Source organism: Oncorhynchus nerka, unplaced genomic scaffold, assembly GCF_034236695.1.
Source record: "Oncorhynchus nerka isolate Pitt River unplaced genomic scaffold, Oner_Uvic_2.0 unplaced_scaffold_874, whole genome shotgun sequence".
NCBI classification, from domain to species: Eukaryota; Metazoa; Chordata; class Actinopteri; order Salmoniformes; family Salmonidae; genus Oncorhynchus; species Oncorhynchus nerka.
In genome coordinates, this window is record NW_027040412.1 from 157063 (window position 1) to 172977 (window position 15915).

Consider the following 15915-nt stretch of genomic DNA (forward strand, 5'->3'; position numbering starts at 1 on the left):
GTATATAGATGTTTTCTACTGTATTATTGACTGTATGTTTGTTTTACTCCATGTGTAACTCTGTTGTATCTGTCGAACTGCATTGCTTTATCTTGGCCAGGTCGCAGTTGTAAATGAGAACTTGTTCTCAATTAGCCTACCTGGTTAAATAAAACGCATAAAATCTTCCTCTTCTAGACACCCCTCATGACATTGTCTGGTCACAACGAGGCGGTGTCGTCTGTCCTCTGGTTGGACAGTGAGGAGATCTGCAGTGCATCCTGGGACCACACCATCCGCCTCTGGGATGCCGAGACCGGAAGCGTGAAGACCACACTGGTGAGAGACTCTAACCCCAGACCACGAGACTCTAACCCCAGACCACGAGACTCTAACCCCAGACCACGAGACTCTAACCCCAGACCACGAGACTAACCCCAGACCACACTGGTGAGAGACTCTAACCCCAGACCATGAGACTCTAACCCCAGACCACACTGGTGAGAGACTCTAACCCCAGACCACGAGACTCTAACCCCAGACCACGAGACTCTAACCCCAGACCACGAGACTCTAACCCCAGACCACACTGGTGAGAGACTCTAACCCCAGACCACGAGACTCTAACCCCAGACCACAAGACTCTAACCCCAGACCACGAGACTCTAACCCCAGACCACACTGGTGAGAGACTCTAACCCCAGACCACGAGACTCTAACCCCAGACCACGAGACTCTAACCCCAGACCACGAGACTAACCCCAGACCACACTGGTGAGAGACTCTAACCCCAGACCACGAGACTCTAACCCCAGACCACGAGACTCTAACCCCAGACCACGAGACTCTAACCCCAGACCACGAGACTCTAATCCTAGACCACACTGGTGAGAGAATCTAACCCCAGACCACGAGACTCTAACCCCAGACCACGAGACTCTAACCCCAGACCACGAGACTCTAACCCCAGACCACGAGACTCTAACCCTAAACCACACTGGTGAGAGGCTCTAACCCGAGACCACACTGGTGAGAGACTCTAACCCTAGACCACGAGACTAACCCCAGACCACACTGGTGAGAGACTCTAACCCCAGACTACACTGGTGAGAGACTCTAACCCTAGACCACACTGGTGAGAGACTCTAACCCCAGACCACGAGACTAACCCCAGACCACACTGGTGAGAGACTCTAACCCCAGACTACACTGGTGAGAGACTCTAACCCCAGACCACACTGGTGAGAGACTCTAACCTAAACCACACTGGTGAGAGGCTCTAACCCTAGACCACGAGACTAACCCCAGACCACACTGGTGAGAGACTCTAACCCCAGACCACACTGGTGAGAGACTCTAACCCCAGACCACACTGGTGAGAGACTCTAACCCCAGACCACGAGACTCTAACCCCAGACCACGAGACTCTAACCCCAGACCACGAGACTCTAACCCCAGACCACACTGGTGAGAGACTCTAACCCCAGACCACGAAACTCTAACCCCAGACCACACTGGTGAGAGACTCTAACCCCAGACCACGAGACTCTAACCCCAGACCACGAGACTCTAACCCCAGACCACGAGACTCTAACCCTAGACCACGAGACTCTAACCCTAGACCACACTGGTGAGAGACTCTAACCCCAGACCACGAGACTCTAACCCTAGACCACACTGGTGAGAGACTCTAACCCCAGACCACGAGACTCTAACCCCAGACCACGAGACTCTAACCCTAGACCACGAGACTCTAACCCTAGACCACACCCCTCACAACCTCTTAGTTGATGACTGATTGGTTAATCTTGTCTTCGTCTCTATAGACTGGCAGTAAGGTGTTTAACCACATCTCCTACTCTCCACTGTGCCGTCGCCTGGCCTCTGGCAGCACTGACAGACACGTCAGGCTGTGGGACCCTCGCTCTAAAGGTCACAACTAAATCTAACTTCATTTAAATATCTCTGTGCACTTCCCAATGTACATTACAACATCTCTCTTATGTGAGTGTATTTATTATGGATCCCCATTAGTTCCTGCCAAGGCAGCAGCTACTCTTCCTGGGGTTTATTATGGATCCCCATTAGTTCCTGCCAAGGCAGCAGCTACTCTTCCTGGGGTTTATTATGGATCCTCATTAGTTCCTGCCAAGGCAGCAGCTACTCTTCCTGGGGTTTATTATGGATCCTCATTAGTTCCTGCCAAGGCAGCAGCTACTCTTCCTGGGGTTTATTATGGATCCCCATTAGTTCCTGCCAAGGCAGCAGCTACTCTTCCTGGGGTTTATTATGGATCCCCATTAGTTCCTGCCAAGGCAGCGGCTACTCTTCCTGGGGTTTATTATGGATCCCCATTAGTTCCTGCCAAGGCAGCAGCTACTCTTCCTGGGGTTTATTATGGATCCTCATTAGTTCCTGCCAAGGCAGCAGCTACTCTTCCTGGGGTTTATTATGGATCCCCATTAGTTCCTGCCAAGGCAGCAGCTACTCTTCCTAGGGTTTATTATGGATCCCCATTAGTTCCTGCCAAGGCAGCAGCTACTCTTCCTGGGGTTTATTATGGATCCCCATTAGTTCCTGCCAAGGCAGCAGCTACTCTTCCTGGGATTTATTATGGATCCCCATTAGTTCCTGCCAAGGCAGCAGCTACTCTTCCTGGGGTTTATTATGGATCCCCATTAGTTCCTGCCAAGGCAGCAGCTACTCTTCCTGGGGTTTATTATGGATCCCCATTAGTTCCTGCCAAGGCAGCAGCTGCTCTTCCTGGGGTTTATTATGGATCCCCATTAGTTCCTGCCGAGGCAGCAGCTATTCTTCCTGGGGTTTATTATGGATCCCTATTAGTTCCTGCCAAGGCAGCAGCTACTCTTCCTGGGGTTTATTATGGATCCCCATTAGTTCCTGCCAAGGCAGCGGCTACTCTTCCTGGGGTTTATTATGGATCCCCATTAGTTCCTGCCGAGGCAGCAGCTACTCTTCCTGGGGTTTATTATGGATCCCTATTAGTTCCTGCCAAGGCAGCGGCTACTCTTCCTGGGGTTTATTATGGATCCCTATTAGTTCCTGCCAAGGCAGCAGCTACTCTTCCTGGGGTTTATTATGGATCCCCATTAGTTCCTGCCGAGGCAGCAGCTACTCTTCCTGGGGTTTATTATGGTTCCCCATTAGTTCCTGCCAAGACAGCAGCTACTCTTCCTGGGGTTTATTATGGATCCCCATTAGTTCCTGCCAAGGCAGCAGCTACTCTTCCTGGGGTTTATTATGGATCCCCATTAGTTCCTGCCAAGGCAGCAGCTACTCTTCCTGGGGTTTATTATGGATCCTCATTAGTTCCTGCCGAGGCAGCAGCTATTCTTCCTGGGGTCCAGCAACATTAAGGCAGTTTATACATTTTAAAATATGACTTGACATGACATTTCATAACACTCTTCACAATACATTAAGTGTGTTCCCTCAGACCACTACTCTACTACCACTACTCTACAATACATTAAGTGTGTTACCTCAGACCACTACTCTACAATACATTAAGTGTGTTACCTCAGACCACTACTCTACAATACATTAAGTGTGTTCCCTCAGACCACTACTCTACAATACATTAAGTGTTCCCTCAGACCACTACTCTACAATACATTAAGTGTGTTCCCTCAGACCACTACTCTACAATACATTAAGTGTGTTACCTCAGACCACTACTCTACAATACATTAAGTGTGTTACCTCAGACCACTACTCTACAATACATTAAGTGTGTTCCCTCAGACCACTACTCTACAATACATTAAGTGTGTTACCTCAGACCACTACTCTACAATACATTAAGTGTGTTCCCTCAGACCACTACTCTACAATACATTAAGTGTGTTCCCTCAGACCACTACTCTACAATACATTAAGTGTGTTCCCTCAGACCACTACTCTACAATACATTAAGTGTTCCCTCAGACCACTACTCTACAATACATTAAGTGTTACCTCAGACCACTACTCTACAATACATTAAGTGTGTTCCCTCAGACCACTACTCTACAATACATTAAGTGTGTTCCCTCAGACGACTACTCTACAATACATTAAGTGTGTTCCCTCAGACCACTACTCTACAATACATTAAGTGTGTTCCCTCAGACCACTACTCTACAATACATTAAGTGTGTTCCCTCAGACCACTACTCTACTACCACTACTTTACAATACATTAAGTGTGTTCCCTCAGACCACTACTCTACTATACATTAAGTGTTCCCTCAGACCACTACTCTACTACCACTACTCTACAATACATTAAGTGTGTTCCCTCAGACCACTACTCTACAATACATTAAGTGTTCTCTCAGACCACTACTCTACAATACATTAAGTGTTACCTCAGACCACTACTCTACTACCACTACTCTACAATACATTAAGTGTTACCTCAGACCACTACTCTACAATACATTAAGTGTTCCCTCAGACCACTACTCTACAATACATTAAGTGTTACCTCAGACCACTACTCTACAATACATTAAGTGTTACCTCAGACCACTACTCTACAATACATTAAGTGTTACCTCAGACCACTACTCTACAATACATTAAGTGTTACCTCAGACCACTACTCTACAATACATTAAGTGTTACCTCAGACCACTACTCTACAATACATTAAGTGTTACCTCAGACCACTACTCTACAATACATTAAGTGTGTTCCCTCAGACCACTACTCTACTATACATTAAGTGTTACCTCAGACCACTACTCTACAATACATTAAGTGTTACCTCAGACCACTACTCTACAATACATTAAGTGTTACCTCAGACCACTACTCTACAATACATTAAGTGTTACCAGACCACTACTCTAAATACATTAAGTGTTACCAGACCACTACTCTACAATACATTAAGTGTTACCTCAGACCACTACTCTACAATACATTAAGTGTTACCTCAGACCACTACTCTACAATACATTAAGTGTGTTACCTCAGACCACTACTCTACAATACATTAAGTGTGTTACCTCAGACCACTACTCTACAATACATTAAGTGTTCCCTCAGACCACTACTCTACAATACATTAAGTGTGTTCCCTCAGACCACTACTCTACAATACATTAAGTGTGTTACCTCAGACCACTACTCTACTACCACTACTCTACAATACATTAAGTGTGTTCCCTCAGACCACTACTCTACAATACATTAAGTGTGTTCCCTCAGACCACTACTCTACTACCACTACTCTACAATACATTAAGTGTGTTCCCTCAGACCACTACTCTACAATACATTAAGTGTGTTCCCTCAGACCACTACTCTACAATACATTAAGTGTGTTCCCTCAGACCACTACTCTACAATACATTAAGTGTGTTCCCTCAGACCACTACTCTACTATACATTAAGTGTGTTCCCTCAGACCACTACTCTACAATACATTAAGTGTGTTCCCTCAGACCACTACTCTACAATACATTAAGTGTGTTCCCTCAGACCACTACTCTACAATACATTAAGTGTGTTACCTCAGACCACTACTCTACAATACATTAAGTGTGTTCCCTCAGACCACTACTCTACAATACATTAAGTGTTCCCTCAGACCACTACTCTACAATACATTAAGTGTTCCCTCAGACCACTACTCTACAATACATTAAGGGTTCCCTCAGACCACTACTCTACAATACATTAAGTGTGTTCCCTCAGACCACTACTCTACAATACATTAAGTGTGTTCCCTCAGACCACTACTCTACAATACATTAAGTGTGTTCCCTCAGACCACTACTCTACAATACATTAAGTGTGTTCCCTCAGACCACTACTCTACAATACATTAAGTGTGTTCCCTCAGACCACTACTCTACAATACATTAAGTGTGTTCCCTCAGACCACTACTCTACAACACATTAAGTGTGTTCCCTCAGACCACTACTCTACAATACATTAAGTGTTACCTCAGACCACTACTCTACAATACATTAAGTGTGTTCCCTCAGACCACTACTCTACAATACATTAAGTGTGTTCCCTCAGACCACTACTCTACAATACATTAAGTGTGTTCCCTCAGACCACTACTCTACTATACATTAAGTGTGTTCCCTCAGACCACTACTCTACAATACATTAAGTGTGTTCCCTCAGACCACTACTCTACAATACATTAAGTGTTACCTCAGACCACTACTCTACAATACATTAAGTGTTACCTCAGACCACTACTCTACAATACATTAAGTGTTCCCTCAGACCACTACTCTACAATACATTAAGTGTGTTCCCTCAGACCACTACTCTACAATACATTAAGTGTTACCTCAGACCACTACTCTACTACCACATATCTACAATACAGTTTTTTGAGAATGACACAAATATTAATTTTCACAAAGTTTGCTGCCTCAGTGTCTTTAGATATTTATGTCAGATGTTACTATGGAATACTGAAGTATAATTACAGGCATTTCATAAGTGTCAAAGGCTTTTATTGACAATTACATGAAGTTGATGCAAAGAGTCAATATTTGCAGTGTTGACCCTTCTTTTTCAAGACCTCTGCAATCTACCCTGGCATGCTGTCAATTAACTTCTGGGCCACATCCTGACTGATGGCATGCTGTCAATTAACTTCTGGGCCACATCCTGACTGATGGCATGCTGTCAATTAACTTCTGGGCCACATCCTGACTGATGGCATGCTGTCAATTAACTTCTGGGCCACATCCTGACTGATGGCATGCTGTCAATTAACTTCTGGGCCACATCCTGACTGATGGCATGCTGTCAATTAACTTCTGGGCCACATCCTGACTGATGGCATGCTGTCAATTAATCCTGACTGATGGCATGCTGTCAATTAACTTCTGGGCCACATCCTGACTGATGGCAGCCCATTCTTGCATAATCAATGCTTGGAGTTTGTCAGAATTTGTGGGTTTTTGTTTGTCTCCCTGATTGACCACAAGGGTTTTGGGGATTCAGTTAATTTGCATGGCAAAGAGGGACTTAGCAATTCATCATACAACACCCATGTGTATGTATGTAGTGTGCGTGTGTTATCGTGTGTGCGTGTGTTATCGTGTGTGTGTGTGTTATCGTGTGTGTGTGTGTTATCGTGTGTGTGTTTCTCTTCACAGTCCCCGCTGTTCCATAAGGTGTGAATTAATCTGTTTGTGTGTGTGTTTGTGTAGACGGGTCGTTGGTGTTGCTGTCTCTTACCTCTCACAGCGGCTGGGTCACAGCGGTGAAGTGGGCTCCTTCCCATGAGCACCAACTGGTGTCTGGTTCCCTCGACAACCTGGTCAAACTCTGGGACACCAGGAGGTCTGTATGCTGTAGGGATTAGAGGCTGGGGTGGTAGGGGTTAGAGGCTGGGGTGGTAGGGGTTAGAGGCTGGGGTGGTAGGGGTTAGAGACTGGGGTGTAGGGGTTAGAGGCTGGGGGTGGTAGGGGTTAGAGGCTGGCGGTGGTAGGGGTTAGAGGCTGGGGTGGTAGGGGTTAGAGGCTGGGGTGGTAGGGGTTAGAGGCTGGGGTGGGGTAGGGGTTAGAGGCTGGGGTGGGTAGGGGTTAGAGCCTGGGGTGGTAGGGGTTAGAGGCTGGCGTGGGTAGGGGTTAGAGGCTGGCGGTGGTAGGGGTTAGAGGCTGGCGGTGGTAGGGGTTAGAGGCTGGGGTGGTAGGGGTTAGAGGCTGGGGTGGTAGGGGTTAGAGGCTGGGGGTGGTAGGGTTAGAGGCTGGGGTGGGGGTTAGAGGCTGGTGTGGGTAGGGGTTAGAGCCTGGGGTGGGTAGGGGTTAGAGCCTGGGGTGGGTAGGGGTTAGAGGCTGGGGGTGGTAGGGGTTAGAGGCTGGGGGTGGTAGGGGTTAGAGGCTGGGGTGGGTAGGGGTTAGAGCCTGGGGTGGGTAGGGGTTAGAGCCTGGGGTGGTAGGGGTTAGAGGCTGGCGGGGTAGGGGTTAGAGGCTAGGTGGTAGGGGTTAGAGGCTGGGGTGGTAGGGGTTAGAGGCTGGGGTGGTAGGGGTTAGAGGCTGGGGTGGTAGGGGTTAGAGGCTGGGGTGGTAGGGGTTAGAGGCTGGGGTGGTAGGGGTTAGAGGCTGGGGTGGTAGGGGTTAGAGGCTGGGGTGGTAGGGGTTAGAGGCTGGGGTGGGTAGGGGTTAGAGCCTGGGGTGGGTAGGGGTTAGAGGCTGGGGTGGTAGGGGTTAGAGCCTGGAGTGGGTAGGGTTAGAGCCTGGGGTGGGTAGGGGGTTAGAGGCTGGGGGTGGTAGGGGTTAGAGGCTGGGGGTGGTAGGGGTTAGAGGCTGGGGTGGTAGGGGTTAGAGGCTGGGGGTGGTAGGGGTTAGAGGCTGGGGGGGGTAGGGGTTAGAGGCCGGGGGCTAGGGGTTAGAGGCCGGGGTGCTAGGGGTTAGAGGCCCGGGGTGGTGGGGGATCTAGGTGCTACAAAAGTGTGTTTTGTATTCCAGCTGCAAGACCCCTTTGTATGATGTGTCTGCCCATGAGGACAAGGTGCTCTGTGTGGACTGGACTGACAGCAGGGTGAGACACCAGCACACATCTAGCCTGTATTAACCTGGAGAGACAACAACACACATCTAGCCTGTATTAACCTGGAGAGACACCAGCACATCTAGCCTGTATTAACCTGGAGAGACAACACACATCTAGCCTGTATTAACCTGGAGAGACAACAACACACATCTAGCCTGTATTAACCTGGAGAGACAACAACACACATCTAGCCTGTATTAACCTGGAGAGACAACAACACACATCTAGCCTGTATTAACCTGGAGAGACAACAACACACATCTAGCCTGTATTAACCTGGAGAGACAACAACACACATCTAGCCTGTATTAACCTGGAGAGACAACACACATCTAGCCTGTATTAACCACCTGGAGAGACACCAGCACACATCTAGCCTGTATTAACCTGGAGAGACAATAACACACATCTAGCCTGTATTAACCTGGAGAGGAGACAACAACACACATCTAGCCTGTATTAACCCGGAGAGACAACACACATCTAGCCTGTATTAACCTGGAGAGACAACAACACACATCTAGCCTGTATTAACCTGGAGAGACAACAACACACATCTAGCCTGTATTAACCTGGAGAGACAACAACACACATCTAGCCTGTATTAACCTGGAGAGACAACAACACACATCTAGCCTGTATTAACCTGGAGAGACAACAACACACATCTAGCCTGTATTAACCACCTGGAGAGGAGACAACACACATCTAGCCTGTATTAACCTGGAGAGACAACAACACACATCTAGCCTGTATTAACCTGGAGAGACAACAACACACATCTAGCCTGTATTAACCTGGAGAGACAACACACATCTAGCCTGTATTAACCTGGAGAGACAACAACACACATCTAGCCTGTATTAACCTGGAGAGACAACAACACACATCTAGCCTGTATTAACCTGGAGAGACAACACACATCTAGCCTGTATTAACCTGGAGAGACAATAACACACATCTAGCCTGTATTAACCTGGAGAGACAACAACACACATCTAGCCTGTATTAACCTGGAGAGACAACACACATCTAGCCTGTATTAACCTGGAGAGACAACAACACACATCTAGTCTGTATTAACCTGGAGAGACAACAACACACATCTAGCCTGTATTAACCTGGAGAGACAACACACATCTAGCCTGTATTAACCTGGAGAGACAACAACACACATCTAGCCTGTATTAACCTGGAGAGACAACAACACACATCTAGCCTGTATTAACCTGGAGAGACAACAACACACATCTAGCCTGTATTAACCTGGAGAGACAACACACATCTAGCCTGTATTAACCTGGAGAGACAACAACACACATCTAGCCTGTATTAACCTGGAGAGACAACAACACACATCTAGCCTGTATTAACCTGGAGAGGAGACAACACACATCTAGCCTGTATTAACCTGGAGAGACAACAACACACATCTAGCCTGTATTAACCTGGAGAGACAACAACACACATCTAGCCTGTATTAACCTGGAGAGACAACAACACACATCTAGCCTGTATTAACCTGGAGAGACAACAACACACATCTAGCCTGTATTAACCTGGAGAGACAACAACACACATCTAGCCTGTATTAACCTGGAGAGGAGACAACACACATCTAGCCTGTATTAACCACCTGGAGAGGAGACAACACACATCTAGCCTGTATTAACCTGGAGAGACAACAACACACATCTAGCCTGTATTAACCTGGAGAGACAACAACACACATCTAGCCTGTATTAACCTGGAGAGGAGACAACACACATCTAGCCTGTATTAACCTGGAGAGACAACACACATCTAGCCTGTATTAACCTGGAGAGACAACAACACACATCTAGCCTGTATTAACCTGGAGAGACGACAACACACATCTAGCCTGTATTAACCTGGAGAGACAACAACACACATCTAGCCTGTATTAACCTGGAGAGACAGCACACATCTAGCCTGTATTAACCTGGAGAGACAACACACATCTAGCCTGTATTAACCTGGAGAGACAACAACACACATCTAGCCTGTATTAACCTGGAGAGGAGACAACACACATCTAGCCTGTATTAACCTGGAGAGACAACAACACACATCTAGCCTGTATTAACCTGGAGAGACAACAACACACATCTAGCCTGTATTAACCTGGAGAGGAGACAACACACATCTAGCCTGTATTAACCTGGAGAGACAATAACACACATCTAGCCTGTATTAACCTGGAGAGACAACAACACACATCTAGCCTGTATTAACCTGGAGAGACAACACACATCTAGCCTGTATTAACCTGGAGAGACAACAACACACATCTAGCCTGTATTAACCTGGAGAGACAATAACACACATCTAGTCTGTATTAACCTGGAGAGACAACAACACACATCTAGCCTGTATTAACCTGGAGAGACAACAACACACATCTAGCCTGTATTAACCTGGAGAGACAACACACATCTAGCCTGTATTAACCTGGAGAGACAACACACATCTAGCCTGTATTAACCTGGAGAGACAACGCACATCTAGCCTGTATTAACCTGGAGAGACAACACACATCTAGCCTGTATTAACCTGGAGAGGAGACAACACACATCTAGCCTGTATTAACCTGGAGAGGAGACAACACACATCTAGCCTGTATTAACCTGGAGAGACAACAACACACATCTAGCCTGTATTAACCTGGAGAGACAACAACACACATCTAGCCTGTATTAACCTGGAGAGACAACAACACACATCTAGCCTGTATTAACCTGGAGAGACAACAACACACATCTAGCCTGTATTAACCTGGAGAGACAACACACATCTAGCCTGTATTAACCTGGAGAGACAACACACATCTAGCCTGTATTAACCTGGAGAGACAACAACACACATCTAGCCTGTATTAACCTGGAGAGGAGACAACACACATCTAGCCTGTATTAACCTGGAGAGACAACAACACACATCTAGCCTGTATTAACCTGGAGAGACAACAACACACATCTAGCCTGTATTAACCTGGAGAGGAGACAACACACATCTAGCCTGTATTAACCTGGAGAGACAATAACACACATCTAGCCTGTATTAACCTGGAGAGACAACAACACACATCTAGCCTGTATTAACCTGGAGAGACAACACACATCTAGCCTGTATTAACCTGGAGAGACAACAACACACATCTAGCCTGTATTAACCTGGAGAGACAATAACACACATCTAGTCTGTATTAACCTGGAGAGACAACAACACACATCTAGCCTGTATTAACCTGGAGAGACAACAACACACATCTAGCCTGTATTAACCTGGAGAGACAACACACATCTAGCCTGTATTAACCTGGAGAGACAACACACATCTAGCCTGTATTAACCTGGAGAGACAACGCACATCTAGCCTGTATTAACCTGGAGAGACAACACACATCTAGCCTGTATTAACCTGGAGAGGAGACAACACACATCTAGCCTGTATTAACCTGGAGAGACAACAACACACATCTAGCCTGTATTAACCTGGAGAGACAACAACACACATCTAGCCTGTATTAACCTGGAGAGACAACAACACACATCTAGCCTGTATTAACCTGGAGAGACAACAACACACATCTAGCCTGTATTAACCTGGAGAGACAATAACACACATCTAGTCTGTATTAACCTGGAGAGACAACAACACACATCTAGCCTGTATTAACCTGGAGAGGAGACAACACACATCTAGCCTGTATTAACCTGGAGAGACAACAACACACATCTAGCCTGTATTAACCTGGAGAGACAACAACACACATCTAGCCTGTATTAACCTGGAGAGAGACAACACACATCTAGCCTGTATTAACCTGGAGAGACAACAACACACATCTAGCCTGTATTAACCTGGAGAGACAACAACACACATCTAGCCTGTATTAACCTGGAGAGACAACAACACACATCTAGCCTGTATTAACCTGGAGAGACAACACACATCTAGCCTGTATTAACCTGGAGAGACAACAACACACATCTAGCCTGTATTAACCTGGAGAGACAACAACACACATCTAGCCTGTATTAACCTGGAGAGACAACAACACACATCTAGCCTGTATTAACCTGGAGAGACAACAACACACATCTAGCCTGTATTAACCTGGAGAGACAACACACATCTAGCCTGTATTAACCTGGAGAGACAACACACATCTAGCCTGTATTAACCTGGAGAGACAACAACACACATCTAGCCTGTATTAACCTGGAGAGACAACACACATCTAGCCTGTATTAACCTGGAGAGACAACAACACACATCTAGCCTGTATTAACCTGGAGAGACAACAACACACATCTAGCCTGTATTAACCTGAGAGACAACAACACATCTAGCCTGTATTAACCTGAGAGACAACAACACACATCTAGCCTGTATTAACCTGGAGAGACAACAACACACATCTAGCCTGTATTAACCTGGAGAGACAACACACATCTAGCCTGTATTAACCTGGAGAGACAACACACATCTAGCCTGTATTAACCTGGAGAGACACCAGCACACATCTAGCCTGTATTAACCTGGAGAGACAACAACACACATCTAGCCTGTATTAACCTGGAGAGACAACAACACATCTAGCCTGTATTAACCTGGGGAGACAACACACATCTAGCCTGTATTAACCTGGAGAGACAACACACATCTAGCCTGTATTACCCTGGAGAGACAACACACATCTAGCCTGTATTAACCTGGAGAGACAACAACACACATCTAGCCTGTATTAACCTGGAGAGACAACACACATCTAGCCTGTATTAACCTGGAGAGGAGACAACAACACACATCTAGCCTGTATTAACCTGGAGAGACAACAACACACATCTAGCCTGTATTAACCTGGAGAGACAACACACATCTAGCCTGTATTAACCTGGAGAGACAACACACATCTAGCCTGTATTAACCTGGAGAGACAACAACACACATCTAGCCTGTATTAACCTGGAGAGACAACAACACACATCTAGCCTGTATTAACCTGGAGAGGAGACAACAACACACATCTAGCCTGTATTAACCTGGAGAGACAACAACACACATCTAGCCTGTATTAACCTGGAGAGACAACAACACACATCTAGCCTGTATTAACCTGGAGAGACAACAACACACATCTAGCCTGTATTAACCTGGAGAGACAACACACATCTAGCCTGTATTAACCTGGAGAGACAACAACACACATCTAGCCTGTATTAACCTGGAGAGAGACAACACACATCTAGCCTGTATTAACCTGGAGAGACAACAACACACATCTAGCCTGTATTAACCTGGAGAGACAACACACATCTAGCCTGTATTAACCTGGAGAGACAACACACATCTAGCCTGTATTAACCTGGAGAGGAGACAACAACACACATCTAGCCTGTATTAACCTGGAGAGACAACAACACACATCTAGCCTGTATTAACCTGGAGAGACAACAACACACATCTAGCCTGTATTAACCTGGAGAGACAACACACATCTAGCCTGTATTAACCTGGAGAGACAACAACACACATCTAGCCTGTATTAACCTGGAGAGACAACAACACACATCTAGCCTGTATTAACCTGGAGAGGAGACAACAACACACATCTAGCCTGTATTAACCTGGAGAGACAACAACACACATCTAGCCTGTATTAACCTGGAGAGACAACAACACACATCTAGCCTGTATTAACCTGGAGAGACAACAACACACATCTAGCCTGTATTAACCTGGAGAGACAACACACATCTAGCCTGTATTAACCTGGAGAGACAATAACACACATCTAGCCTGTATTAACCTGGAGAGACAACAACACACATCTAGCCTGTATTAACCTGGAGAGACAACACACATCTAGCCTGTATTAACCTGGAGAGACAACAACACACATCTAGCCTGTATTAACCTGGAGAGACAACACACATCTAGCCTGTATTAACCTGGAGAGGAGACAACACACATCTAGCCTGTATTAACCTGGAGAGACAACAACACACATCTAGCCTGTATTAACCTGGAGAGACAACAACACACATCTAGCCTGTATTAACCTGGAGAGACAACACACATCTAGCCTGTATTAACCTGGAGAGACAATAACACACATCTAGCCTGTATTAACCTGGAGAGACAACAACACACATCTAGCCTGTATTAACCTGGAGAGACAACACACATCTAGCCTGTATTAACCTGGAGAGACAACACACATCTAGCCTGTATTAACCTGGAGAGACAACACACATCTAGCCTGTATTAACCTGGAGAGACAACAACACACATCTAGCCTGTATTAACCTGGAGAGACAACACACATCTAGCCTGTATTAACCTGGAGAGACAACACACATCTAGCCTGTATTAACCTGGAGAGACAACAACACACATCTAGCCTGTATTAACCTGGAGAGACAACAACACACATCTAGCCTGTATTAACCTGGAGAGACAACAACACACATCTAGCCTGTATTAACCTGGAGAGACAACAACACACATCTAGCCTGTATTAACCTGGAGAGACAACAACACACATCTAGCCTGTATTAACCTGGAGAGACAACAACACACATCTAGCCTGTATTAACCTGGAGAGACAACACACATCTAGCCTGTATTAACCTGGAGAGGAGACAACACACATCTAGCCTGTATTAACCACCTGGAGAGACAACAACACACATCTAGCCTGTATTAACCTGGAGAGACAACAACACATCTAGCCTGTATTAACCTGGAGAGACAACAACACACATCTAGCCTGTATTAACGTTTTGTGTTCCCTCTGTCTCTTCCTCTTGCAGTTGATGTTGAGTGGAGGAGCTGACAACAAGCTGTACACATACAGATACACAGCCTGCGAGACAGACGCTGGAGCGTAGACGAGACAGACTGGAGACAGACCCTGGAGCGTAGACGAGACAGACTGGAGACAGACCCTGGAGCGTAGACGAGACAGACTGGAGACAGACCCTGGAGCGTAGACGAGACAGACCCTGGAGACAGACCCTGGAGACAGACCGGAGACAGACCCTGGAGCGTAGACGAGACAGACTGGAGACAGACTGGAGACAGACCCTGGAGCGTAGACGAGACAGACTGAAGACAGACTGGAGACAGACTGGAGACAGACTGGAGACAGACCCTGGAGCATAGACGAGACAGACTGGAGACAGACCCTGGAGCGTAGACGAGACAGACTGGAGACAGACCCTGGAGCGTAGACGAGACAGACTGGAGACAGACCCTGGAGCGTAGACGAGACAGACTGGAGACAGACTGGAGACAGACCCTGGAGCGTAGACGAGACAGACCCTGGAGACAGACCCTGGAGCGTAGACGAGACAGACTGGAGACAG

At 46.5% G+C, this 15915-nt stretch overlaps 1 pseudogene; it reads left to right on the forward strand.

Moving 5' to 3' along the window:
* LOC135570955 (ribosome biogenesis protein wdr12-like) overlaps positions 1-15915 on the forward strand; it is a 34601-nt pseudogene extending 18686 nt beyond the window's left edge.